Raw genomic sequence first — 13,695 nt, 5'->3', positions numbered from 1 at the left:
TACGTGGTCCTCACTTTGAAATACCTCAATCCCAGATGGCGTTTCGAATTCACGACAAAATGGCCCCACGTTTGAAAAGCAGAGGCGCTACAATGACACATTTGCAGGTCCTTACAGTGGCCCAGTGGTTGGTGCACCAGCGTCACAGAGGGGTCTTTTGTTTATGGAGTTTATGTAGTATTAGGAAACTCTTGATTTAAAACTGCTCCTTCCTCTGGCTAGTTACTGGGCCTAGTAGAGAGCTGCTCCATAAAGCGACACGTGCACCATTCAGTCCTCCTCAATAATAAAACACCCTTATCAAAGGCTGCCCCGGTGTTTTGGAAAGTCAGACAGCTGGACTTTTTTACCTCACATCGCAGTTTTGTTGCAGTTTATTTGCCCCAATAAAAGGCAAAAACTCCATTTGGGTTTAGAGCTGATCAATAGTTAATTAGAAAGTACAGCAGGACAAGTCTAATTTGGAGTTGTCTAATGGAGTTGAAGCCAAGACGTTAGTGTTAGTACAGGACAAGCGCAGTACGATCTAAGGAAAAACTGGTCTATATGCATTTAAATATAGCGTTGCTTTCTTGAGTGGATGTCGACATCCATTGCGTAGTTAAAAAGAATTAGAGATGATGCATTTATTTATGGACAAACTAATTGGACTCCAAGTTTTCTGTGGCCCTGAAACGAAGTGTTATTATAAAATCAATACAAGCAATTTCAAGATACTTTAGTTTGACTTGAACAGACAATATATTAGTGAAAGTCGTTCTGAATGAAAGAGGTTAGTTTTTGCCTGTCATCTGAAGGTCGCTGGCTCCAATCTCACCATGCTGTCATTGTGTCCCTGAGCAAGACACTAATAGTTGTATTTTCTGATGCAAACGAAACAGCAAAACTATTCCACCAAAGGAGACAATATGAATACTCTTAATCCACGTACTGTAGTAGACGAATGCCCCGGCTCAGGGAAGTTCTCCAAAGTTCAATCAACTCTCTTTTGACATTTACTAATCAAATGTTCCAGACATCACGACGCAGATCGATCGCGTCCGCTTCCGGTATTTCCATTTCGCCGTTGTGAACAGACAACTTGCCGGAAGCAATTTACGCTGGTATTACACTGGTATTACGCTGGTATTATGCTCTTATTACGCTCGTATTACGCTGGTATTATGCTCTTATTACGCTGTTATTACGCTGGTATTACGCTCGTATTAATAGACTCATAGTACGATCCATCCGGCATCTGTTTTGTCGCATGTATAATGACAAATAAGGAGCTTAACTAATTTTGCCGGTCGGATCGAGGGCATCTGGAGGAAGTATCTGCCAAATCTGCACTCGCAAAGACACAAAAAGTTTTCCAATTGCCAAGACATTTGCACAGTAAGGTCACAGTGCCTCAAGCTCTGCCAGTAAATTAGGAAACTCCAAATCTAATTAGTTCTTTATGCGGTTTTGTAATACTTTTCACAACAGAAACACTGCCATTAAAAGCGCCAAACAAACAACAACAATTCATTAAATAAGCCGACCTGTTTTTACACTTAGTTTGACCTTTGCAAATACTTGTCTCATTCATAACTCGCGTCTATCATCTGTACAGTCGTGGCAGGTGACGATGATTTGATGATGAACATGTTTTGAATGGCATTTTGGGGCCAGTCACCTCCCGTACGGTCTCTACGGTCCAGATTCAGCCTCTGCCTTTGTTTTTTTACTCACAGCGTCAACATGTCTCACTGTAAAAAACCTCTAAACTAAACCAAACTGACAGCCAGAGTAAAATAAGAACAGTCTTCAGGAGGTATTTTTCATTATTACCGTACATTACCTGTATAGACTTCATCCACAAGAGCAATAACAAAGAGCAAATGATGAATTGTGTTGAAGTTCAAAATGATTAAAGCAGCAAAAATAGCTAAATTTTAGTCAAATGAGGTGCACATACAGATAAGTATGTACAAAGATGTAGAATGAAGCTAAAATTGATCAAATATGTCTAAATATATCAATATAAGAAGTGGGAAAAGAAACAAGTGAGAAAATAGTATTTGGGATTTGTGGGATTTAGCTCTTTGACTAAATATTACTACGTTTAGCGGTTTACTGTCAGTTGTCCATTCATAAGATAGAGCAACAAATTTGGGCAAAAAAACCCAACTTTACTGTTTAATTAATCTGTAATATTAGCTGGCGTAAGCAAATATAGTAGGATGTTTCCCCCCAAAAATAACTTGCTAATGTTTTGCTTTGGAAAAGAATTGTGGTTAGCTGCTATAACTGGTTAGCGCTACATACTTCCCAACTTATCTATCATCCCAGGGGAGATAACACATAAAAAAGCGGGAGATATTGTCCTCCTAAGAGGGAGATTTCAAATTTCAGAATTAAGAGATAAAAACGAACGAAAACACTGAAATGCGAGCCACATGACTTGCAGAATGCATAATCCGTCCCCTTTTCGCTCCTCAATATGTTTCTCTATTGAGCAGACCATGCAGTGTTGAACCTACACCTGTATTTATCTATTTTTGTCGGTTTGTCATTGTTGTCGGCACCACTACTTTCGGCACCGCTCACGTCGTTCATCATGATGTCGATTTCATATTAAATACCACCTTAACTTTGCCATTTGCATTCTGGAAGGGAAACACGCGCAGCATTCTAGCGTAATCACACCAAACATGGCGGCGCCCATGTCAGCTGTTCCCACCTATCCAGATAAATAATACATCCATGGTTCCCCCCCACTCGCCTTCGCTACCAAAATTAAGGATAACGGCGTAGAAAAGGTCTATTTTTGATTTTTTGATTGAAATATCTTCGAATCGGGATATTTAGGGACCCAAATCGGGAGACTCCAGACTAAATCGGGAGGGTTGGGAAGTATGGCGCTATTAAACACCGACTCTGTGATTTTATTATTGATCACATTGAAATCCAGACTTTCCGAGAAAAAGCATGTGAATGCAAACCTTTCAGAATCCTGAGTTCTCGTCATGAGCGCAGCATAAACCTCATCAGAAGTGGAGCTGCGACATGTTCCCCCAACACAATTCTCCCACGACCTGGCGAGTAAAGCGATCCCAAAGCCCTTGAGCGAATCACTTGTGCCTAAACATAACCCTTAACCCGATAGTGAAATACACAATTGTCTAAAACACTCACAAACATACAAACACATTCGCCAGCCTTGACATTACTGGATATGAAAAGTGGAGCTTCACTCTCCACATCAGCTGCAGCTTCTCAACTTTTCCAGTTGTCTCCATGGAGATTATAGCACTTTGCCTGGTGTAAAGTGTTTTTATGTCTCAATTACCTTGAAAAACAAGCGTTCCAGATCTGACCTTTTGCTTGGCCTGGTGGTGACACATGCTTTTTTTCCCATGGAGATTTTCAGATAAAGGGAACAGCAAACAGGGTAAAAGAAAAAGAGATAAATATAGTATATAAGTATAGTTTTTCATGCTACATGTTGCGTATATAATATGTTTCCCTGTCCTTGCATTGATCTGATGCCTATGGAAAAGACACCTCATTCTTTCCTTGGGTTGTGATAGTGATGATGCCCCTAGTGGCCTCTCCGGCTACTCCACTCTGCACATGTGAGGGCAAGATCATTATTGAGAACTAATTAACTTATTAAACACATTTGTAAGTCCCTGTGAAAGTTGAATATGTATTTCTGGGGCGTTTGAGGCATCCGTTGTCTCCCCCTACTGTCTCTGGGTGGAAAAACAGCCACTTATGGTCAACTGTGACACGGAGAGTGCTCTCCTGGCAAAAAAACTGGCTCTTTTTTGAATATTTGGCAATGTTTTTTGGTCTGTTCTCTGACAGTGTAATTTCACAATGGAACTGCAGGAGGAGCTCTATCATGTCACTTAGTTCTGCTTTAAAGGTGCCATAACATGCTTTTTTTCACGTTTCGTAGTCTATCCTATGTGTATAATTGATAATAATAAGGGTTGTGCAACACCCTTAACATAATAGTTAAGAAATATCACCCAGACCTTGGACCCCCTCACCAACCCGGAAATGCAGACGGCTTGGTTTGATATTCGCCCCCACTCTTGCAAAGAGCGATCTGCCTCCCCCGCCCAACCCGTGACGTAGTCTCAGAGCGTGTGTGCCCCGCCCACCCGTGACGTAGCCCCACAGCTGTCAGCTCCGCGGTGCGCCGCTCCTGCCGCGCGAGTGAGTGACAAACGATAGAACTTCAGATCAACATTACTTTGAGATTAAACAAAACTGGTGTTAATTCTGCAGCGTGCGCAGAACAGATATATCTATAGATATCTATCTATATATATATATATATATATATATATATATATATATACATATATATATATATATATATATATATATATATATATATATATATATATATATAAATAAAAGTCTTATGTCCATCGCACTCTTATTTCCTGTTTTTTCGGTATCGGATAGAACTTCTCTCCGTTTATTGTCCCGGTTGCTGCATCAACTTTCACCATTGTGATAATAGTAAAGAGTGCGATATCATTAATGACGTTTTGGGCCTCTTTGAGCCGTGTTTCGTCGTAAATCGAAGCAGAATGGGCTTGTATGGGGAGACACGGGAGCCTGGAGCAGCGCGGAGCCGGGGGGAAGGGGGCGGGAGGCGGCAGACGGGAGGCGGGAGGGGGAGGGTGAGGGGGGGTGATGACGCGTGCCTGCGGTTATGACGCTGTCTTGCCCCACCGCCCGTCAGTTTGGAGATTCGCGGAAAGGAGCTAAAAACTGTGGGAATCAATCAAAAAAACACTCTGGGTACATATATGAAGCACAAATAGCAATGTAAGAAGGTTGAAAGCTCTAAAAAGTTGATTTTGCATGTTATGGGACCTTTAAAGATGCATTTCTTACAAACTTCTTCAGTGCCAGTTGCTCTTACTTGAAAATATCACAATCCAAACCATTGTAGAACCCTGTGCATTCCTATTGCGGAATCATTTTTGTGCCAGATGCCCTTCCTTTGCCAACCCTGTCACTGTTTTTCCATTGTTGAGACTGGCCCTAGCACTGAACTGAATAAGGATCTTGATCAGTCGCTTCTGTAGTAGAGAATTTGCCTCTAGTGGAAAAACGGTATGAACCCAGACCTAGCTTGTTGTGAGGTAAGAATGCCACGAGCAAAAAGTTTAGTTCTATCTTATACAGAAAAAGATGAACAAAAACATTTATCAGACTGTTCTGCAGCGAAGGACAGACAAACATTCACATCAGGAGTGGACAAAAACACTCAAATACTGGCACAATCCCCCGTGAGCCAAAAACAGCCTGTGCACATTCAGGCTGTTGAGCGACTCGTCCTCTAATAAAGAGCGACATGATCCAGAGGAAGAATGACAACGTAACTGATGGTATTAACGATATTTAAGACACGTAGATTTGATCTGAAATAGACTTTAGGGACTAAGTTGGACCCATATGTTGGACATGATGTTCTGAACTGAACTTATTCATTATTATTATTAAATTATAATTTTTTCCTTTCCAATTTCTGGGGATTATTTTGGCCCGTATGGCTTTATTTGACAGGACAGCGACGAAGGGGGAATTGATACGCACTGATGAACCCACAGACTCTTTCTCCCTCTCTCTCTGTCTCCCTTTTACCTTCTTTCTATTTTACTCTCTCTCTCTCTCTTGCTCCTTTCTTTCTCTCTCTTACTCTCCTCTCCCCCATTTTCTCTGTCTTTCTTTCTCTCTCTCTCCCAGCAGTCATTTCTCTCACCCTCTCTCTCCTCCTCCTTTATCTTCTTCACCCTCTCTCTTTTTACTCCCGCCCTCCCTTTTTCTAAACCTGACTCTCTCCTCCCTCCCCCATTCCCCTACTCTCTCTTCCTCATCCTTTCTTCCTCCATCTCCTCACACTTTCTGCCCCTCTATAAACCTTCATACCTTCCTCTCCTCTCCTTCACGCTCTGACTCCCTCTCTTTCCTCTTTCCCCCTCTCTTTCCTCTTCCTCCCTCTCTTCTCCCATCTTTCCCCCTCTCTTTCCCCCTCTCTTTCCTCTTCCTCCCTCTCTTCTCCCATCTTTCCCCCTCTCTTTCCCTCTCTCTTTCCTCTTCCTCCCTCTCTTTCCCCTCTCTTCTCCCATCTTTCCCCCTCTCTTTCCCTCTCTCTTTCCTCTTTTTCCTCTCATTTCCTTCTTTTCCCCCCCTCTCTTTCCTCTTTCTCCTCTCTTTCCCCTTCTCTTTCCTCCCTCTCTTCCCCCCTCTCTTTCCCCTCTCTTCCCCCCTCTCTTTCCTCTCCCCCCCTCTCTTTCCCCTCCCTCGTTCCAGGTCAGCTGCCGTTGCGTAACCGCCGCTGGTGGCAGTCTGTGTCTGCTCTACATTGTCGTTACATAAGACAATTTGATGTTCCCTCTCCTAATCCCGCCTGTGCTGTCGTGTGCGCTCCCCCATCTGGGATTTTCCAGCCAATGCCCCCTGTGCCATAAGCTGCACCGCTCTGCCAACAGCAAAGACGGGTCCTAACGTCCCAGGGTGCAGCGCTCGGCTCTCGGACACGCCGTCTTCGCTCACTTAAGTGTCCTCCGGTTTGCGGCGAAGAGCCTGGGGCTGAGCCGCTTGTGCTCCTCGTAAATAATAACCTTTGTATTAACACTGACGATACTCGTGCTGTGATGCAAAAGGCCAGCCAGTTCTCGCTGCGTTCACGACCCGCTAACGAGCTACGGAGAAATTAGAACAAGGCCGACGTTTGCGTAGCGTCACATGGGACCCCCGCGCTCAGCTGTTTACAAGCAGTTTGTATTATGGCAAGAAGCATTACTTTTCTGGTATATCTTTAATTATGGATGTTTTTCTTGCTCAAAAACATCATTCTTACTGCGACATGGCTTTAACTTGTTGGCTTGTCCATGGTGATGAGTTTAGTGTTATAATTCAAGCGTAAAGGAGCCTAAAAAGCGATAACATCTCCACGGAAACAAGCCCCAGAAACTCATACAGGACAAAGTTGTAGACAAAGGCGTTATGTCCTGAGGCGGGTAGAGTAATGAGATAAGAAGTATTTGGGAAACTACTAGTGCAGAGTATTAGTTTTCGCATGAATGGTATATGAAAAAAAACGATTTGACTTATAGATTAGATACACGGATATATCTAAAATAAACCCTATTTGAAGGTGAGGTGTAATACGCGCTGCCACTATAGACTTACTGTTACTGCGGTGTAACAGAGTACACCCAAACCCACCTCTGATTATTAATTTCCCCAGAACATCTTGACCTTAATTTTGTCGTCTAGAGTAGATTAATATAGCCTTTGCCTCAAGTGTTCTGATTATTTAAATCAACCGGCTCAATAATGAGAGTAAAGATCCGAACCAGGTCTGAAATAAGAATCGTAACAATGACTGCACTATTGGTCAAACTCTCATTCAAAGGTGCATCTTTTCATTCAATTATGTCATCTTTAATTTTCAAAATGACATGATGTTGTTGTTACTGTGAGCGGGATCGCCTCTCTTCAGTTTACCCCTGATGAAAGTGTTAAGTTAACAAACATCGTGGGCAGAAAAGCGACACAGCGCGCCTTCAGGATGAAATATGTTTTAATAAAATCCACTCACTCCAGACTGTGGATGTGAGCGTGGATCCAAATTGCTGCGCGCGGTACAAAGTGATTTCAAACATATTCGTTTCTCTCTACATTTCTCTCTACATTTCAGAAAGCTTGCATTGCCCCAGAAGTGTAGACACAAACTGGAGGGCATCTGCAAACGCGTGACTCAGCGCTGTCACGAGGAACGACGCTTCAGCTTCCTGCTTTATTTTAAACTACAGCGGTTCAGAACATCCACTGCTGATGCCACGATGTACAATATAAAAGTGCAAAACGGAAATATCTTCAGCCTCAGGATTGCGAGCTCAAATTGACAGCCTCGCAAAGCTTTAACTTATGGAAAACAGATAGCTGCGTTTAGCTTCATTTGTTCAATATGTGACAGTTATACAACATAAATATGCACTTTATTTAGTAGTTTAACCGTTAGACGACTAAATAAAGTGCATATTAATGATGTATAATGTCAAATTACCCAATCGTGATGTTGTACACATGCTTTCTGTATCAGTTTATACTTCTGTTGTACAAGAATGTGAACAATATTATCACAAACCTGGACAATAGGAGCCGCTCAACTCAAAGGGGAAAACAACCAGCTCAAGTTTCCAGATTTGGGTTTGCCACTCAACTCGACATTATCTTCCCTCTCGTCAAACCCATTTCATGCTTAAATCTGTCCGTTCTGCAAATGGAGAAATTGAATCACTCGGAAATCACAATTAATTGATTTATTTGGCTTGCAATATTTGTATTGGTTACGAGATACCGTATTTTCCGAACTATAAGTTGAAGCTTTTTTCACAGTTTTGGCCGGGGTGCGACTCATACTCCAGAGTGACTTATGTGATATTATTTGTTATTTTCACACTGACAACCACAAGAGGGCGCTCTAGGCTCTAAGCGACGCAGAAGAAGAATCTGCACTTCCTCTACCTCTGGAGTTTGTGGAGTTGTTTAGAAGTGACACAGAGGAAGAAGAATTCAATGGATTTAGTGATTTGGGGTAAAACTGATGCTTTGGTAAACTTGTTAGCATGTTCTTTATGCTATAGTTATCTGAATAACTGTTAATATGTTACGTTAACATACCAGACACTTACCACAGTTCTGTCTGTGCCTCATGTAGCTGAAGGTGTTAGCGTTAGCATACGTACACCTATTCACCATGTTCTCTCATCTGTTATTATTTTAAATTGCATTTCAAGATTAAATGTCTGTTCTTGGTCTGAGATTTTATCAAATAAATTTCCCCCAAAAATGCGACTTAGAGTTTTTCTTCTTTATTATGCAATTGTGTGGCCGGAAAATACGGTATTTGTGACTTGTGTCAGTCTTACGTTCTTTTTTCTACCAGAACTGGAGCAAAAATAATCTGGAATCGAAAAAACAATCTAATAAATTTTGCTTAAAACAAGAACAAAAAAACAAAACATACAACAAATCCAAAAGGAATCTCATCTCTGATAATCAGGGACCCGTAAGTCAGCACATCAAGTCAAAACTACACTATGCACATCAAGATTCATATTTTAATTGCACTCATTTCAAGTCACGTTGTCAATCATTCGTCCGCAGTCTGCACCAATGCAGAGCCGCTCAGCAGTTTGTGATGTTATTAATACCTCGCACACGTGTAACGGATTAACCCTGGTTTTATATCATCCTCGAGCATCTAAAAATAGTCTCCATTAACTCGCATACTATTCAATTCAGCTGAGGCTAAAACGGAGCGCTACGTTACAGGCGATGTCAAGGCTAATGGCGTGTATATTTGGAAGGCAGTGGCGTCGTTTTGTGACTCCTTCTTGTTCTTCTTCTAATACTGATATTTAAGAAGATGTAACACAACAACAGAAACTCTAAAATCTGTCAACCGGAACAAAATATTGCTCTTTTGTTCTGTACTCTTTGACTGCCACTCGCTTGTCGCCATAGAGATGCTATTGCTATAACTTGGCTGATAACAACTGTATATCTTACTTCTCAATTCCACAACTGCTGAGTGCAAAAGTGCAAATACTTCATCCTCTGGTGTACTACGAAGTGAAGCAGAAAACAAGCGCTAGTAGCATTTAAAAGCACAGTATGTTACTTTCTGGAGGGGGAAATTCACCTGTATTATTCCATAAAAAGTTAAATTCAAACTGCATACACGCAGATATATATATATGTTTAATGCCATACTGTGGAGTAGCATAGCCAAAGGAACGACATCTCCATAGAAACGGGCGGGACAAGGCTCCTCCAGGCCAATCCGACTCACTGTCAGGACAAAGGTTTTTAGTGCAATACCACCATCCAAAACGACGATCTATTTTAGTCTATTTTTCTGTTTTAAAAGTCTCATACTGTGCCTTTAAGTTGATCAGCAGACTAGCCACGCTTTAAAAACAAGAAGGAGCCCACTGCAAGAGAGGATCTCAATCAGCAAGTTGTTAAAACGTATTAAAATGCAGGATTAAACTCGCAGCTCCCGAAGAGGATGGTAGTAGTTCAGAGTAGTACCATACTTTTACGTCTACTACAAACAATATTGTATTTGAAGAAACAGTACTAAAGCATGTCGTAAATGAGATGATTCTGATGATTGAAGGATTCTTACACTTGACAGGGACTTTGAAGGTTCAATTGCAGTGGAAGAGTACTCTGCGGTACTTAAATTGTAATGCAAAATAAACCACATCTAATTACTCTCTACTGACACATGACAGGAGAAGAACATGGCTGAAAGGGCCAGTGAGAGGATTAAGTGTCATTTTGACCTGCGGGGCGCTGTTTTGACATGCAGATTATTATTTTTATTTTTTTGTGCGATCTTAGGCCTTAGTTATTTTATTACTTGGTTTACGGATCCGCCGCACTTCGATTATTGATTTATACAATATACATAAAATACATTTTTATCCATTTTTTTTATAAAGTACTGCAGACAAAGCAAAATAGCATTAAATTAAATGTAAAAAGCGGTATTGAGTCAAAAGATGAGAACGTGTGAAGCAATTTCTCGCCAAACTCCGGCCTTATAAAACGACTACATTTCTTGTTTTTGGTGTGAGGACAGTCTCCATAAATCACAAATCAGATTTTAAATACATTTTACACCCAAACTGTTACTCTTTTACAGAAATGACTACTTGACCACTGACTACTTTTTACTTCTACTTGAATAATAGTATTTTAGGTAACATTACTCTTACACAAATTGTATTCTACGCACCTCTGAACTCCCGGTATGTTTTTGATGATGGAAGTGTAATGATAATAAAAAAGCTAGAATAGACGGGACCTTTAACTGAGTGCAGAGTTGTTGATCTGGTTTATGATTGAACGCTCTTTAAACCGTGAGATTAATACGACAAGTTTGTGGAGCCTATCGCAGACAAATAACGATAAAGATCATCGCTTGTCACAAATAGCGCTCTGAGAACTGAGATTAGTACATCAAATTGTAGACTATGAACGCAGCCTATTCGAAATCATGTAATCACCCGTGGATTTAATAATAATGCACCGTTTTGGATTTGTTCTGAGTGAACCGCTATTGCCAAATTCATAGAACGAGATACATTTGCTGCATTAAATGTAGCAGATTTTAACAGTTTTTTAATTGATTTTAATCATTAATTGTTTCATGTTGCACCGAATCACCAAAGCAAGTGCCTATGTTTGTGAATTTGTGAGTTTTTTAACAATGGCAATAAACCTTTTAATGATATCGATGTCCAAAAGGTTGAAAAACACGGAATTGTAATATTTCACGAGCCATCAACGCTCCGCAGACTTGACCCGTAACTTGGCCTGGGGGTGTCACCTGTCTCATTTAATGCCACACTGTGCAACAATCCAGGCAAAGCGATAACATCTCCATGGAGACGGGCAGATGGCAGACAGTAAAAAGGATGCCCTGGCGCACCTTTTGAGGAGCCGTGTCCTGCAGCTTCACAATTATCTTTTTCCTCTATTGTCGGTTCCTTTATTACACGACTTTTGACTTTCTTTCCCTTCTTGTCGTATTATTTTTGACGCTGAACTTGTCCGTACTCCTCGCCCCACGGCACACTCTTTTAATTTCCTGCCTGCCCGACGTGTCATAAATAACACCCGACTGCGAGGACGACGGACGAGCCACTTCCTGACCTTGTCCTCTTTGAAACCGATCAATCTCTCGACGGATTCGTTTCTCCAACTATTTGCCCAACAAATTGATCTTTTATCCTTGTTTATTTTTACACCTCTCGCATTAAACATTCATTTTCACCCCGCAGTGAGAGAGTGGTTTTTACACTTTTCATCTCCCGCCTTTGTGTTTACGACATGCTTCCAGGGTATTGTCTTCAAACACAAAAGACGCTCTTAAACTTTGCTCTCCTCGCCGTTTGAATTAGCGACATTATCATCTGCTTAGTCAAGGGCACGCGCTCGTCTTCCTTTCCCCGCGCTCTCTCTGAGGTTCGGAATTCATTTGAGGCGCAATCCAGTAGAAGTAAGTGTCTGATCCACTCCACAAGCTATTATGTCCACCCTCCGAACATAATTGGCAAACACGCTGCTTGTATATCTATAGAAGTTCATTTTTCGCCCTTCATGTACATGCTACAAACGCCACGGCTACAAACAATAGCCTCCACTGGGTTATACAGCACATACAAGCTTTGAAAAACAGGCGACTTCTTTTTATTTCATTTTTTCTTCTCGCTCAAGTTGGTCTAGGCCAGTGTCTCTTCAATGTGCGGCTCACGTCTTTCTACTTCAGCACGAGGCAAAAGAAAAACGTTTCAAAACAGGAAGACCTAAGTCAGGGGTGTCCAAACTTTGTTCACTGAGGGCCGCATTTTGAAACTTATATGGAGCAAAGGGTCACAAACAACCTGACAATGTCAAATTTGAAAAGTGATTCATTTGACATAGTTTTGATGCCTCCACACCTTTCATAAGACTTGGAACATTATTATTAGGTTGGTATAGCGTCAAAATGCTTGGATTTTCCCAATTTTACAGTAAAAGTACTTCTATTTGTTGTTTGGGCCAACTTAGCAGGAAGCCGGAGGGCCAACAAAAATTGGTCTAAGGGCCGCATTTGGCCCCCGGGCCCTAGTTTGGACATGCCTGACCTAAGTGGATGATCACATGGCTTCATTGTTCCAGTTCTGCGCTATATTTGTTACTAAATTTCGTTGAAATCCAGAATATTATGATGGTACTTATTACCTGCTATTGTTCCTTTTCTTTGAGGTAATCGTGCAGTACTGTGCCATTCCAGGGAGTTATGATCTTAAAGTGTAATATTACAGTAGACGTTTCAGTTGGCTGCACTAAAATGGAGCAAAGGATTATGGTATTTTGTTTCTGTGCAACACAATTCAGGCAGAAGTTTGTTCAGTTTGAATTGAACTGTGCTTGAAAATAGGAGGCGTGAGCAGCGCTCTGATGGGTCGAGCTTTGGCGGTCCGCTCCAGTTTTGCATTGCAGTCTGGGAAAAGCTGTTCTGAAGCTGTGCAAATGCCCAACAATGCACACATACAAATGCAGTATTAACAATGTGCTAAAGGATTTGTGAGAGCTAGGAAAAAGTTCATAGTGCTTTCGACTGAATTTATGATGAATAATCTGTGCAATCCAGTTCACAATTATGTCCTCACAATGTGTGTATTTTATATTTTTGCTGTCACAGTTTTATGGGGGGAACTACAGCTTCTAACTCACCAGCACTTAACTCTTCTTGTTTTTTTTTGTCCAATCCAAACTGAAAAATCTCATGAGATAATTTTCCTCATTTGTGCAAACTATTGAGACAAATTTAGTACAAAATACAACCCAATAATGAGGAAAAACCACCATGGTTAATAGGATTCTTCCACCTGTTTAATTTCAAATAACAACAGGTTTCTACTTTCTGACACATACATATATATATACACTGTACATCTCACTGAAACAACACCAGCCTTCACTACGTGCCTCAAAAGTGATTGTGTGTTAACACATTGCGCCATGAAGCGGTGACGAACCTCCAACAGACAAAAATAGACCTCACTTTCTCCTGTCTCCGGGGAGCTCTCTGTGATCGAAAAGAAACCTTCAACACTTCAACTACAG

The 13,695-nt window shown here is 41.3% G+C and overlaps 1 protein-coding gene across 2 annotated transcripts in view; it reads left to right on the top strand.

The window, feature by feature from the left end:
- LOC140371108 (mitogen-activated protein kinase kinase kinase 7-like) overlaps positions 1–13,695 on the top strand; it is a 298,187-nt gene that overhangs the window by 220,687 nt on the left and 63,805 nt on the right. The window lies entirely within an intron of this gene.

The sequence above is a fragment of the Eucyclogobius newberryi genome, unplaced genomic scaffold, assembly GCF_026437365.1.
Source record: "Eucyclogobius newberryi isolate DKJ021-1_F unplaced genomic scaffold, fEucNew1.0.hap1 SCAF_21, whole genome shotgun sequence".
NCBI classification, from domain to species: Eukaryota; Metazoa; Chordata; class Actinopteri; order Gobiiformes; family Gobiidae; genus Eucyclogobius; species Eucyclogobius newberryi.
Note: the sequence above shows the minus strand (reverse complement) of the source record. Positions and strands in the feature narration are given on the sequence as shown.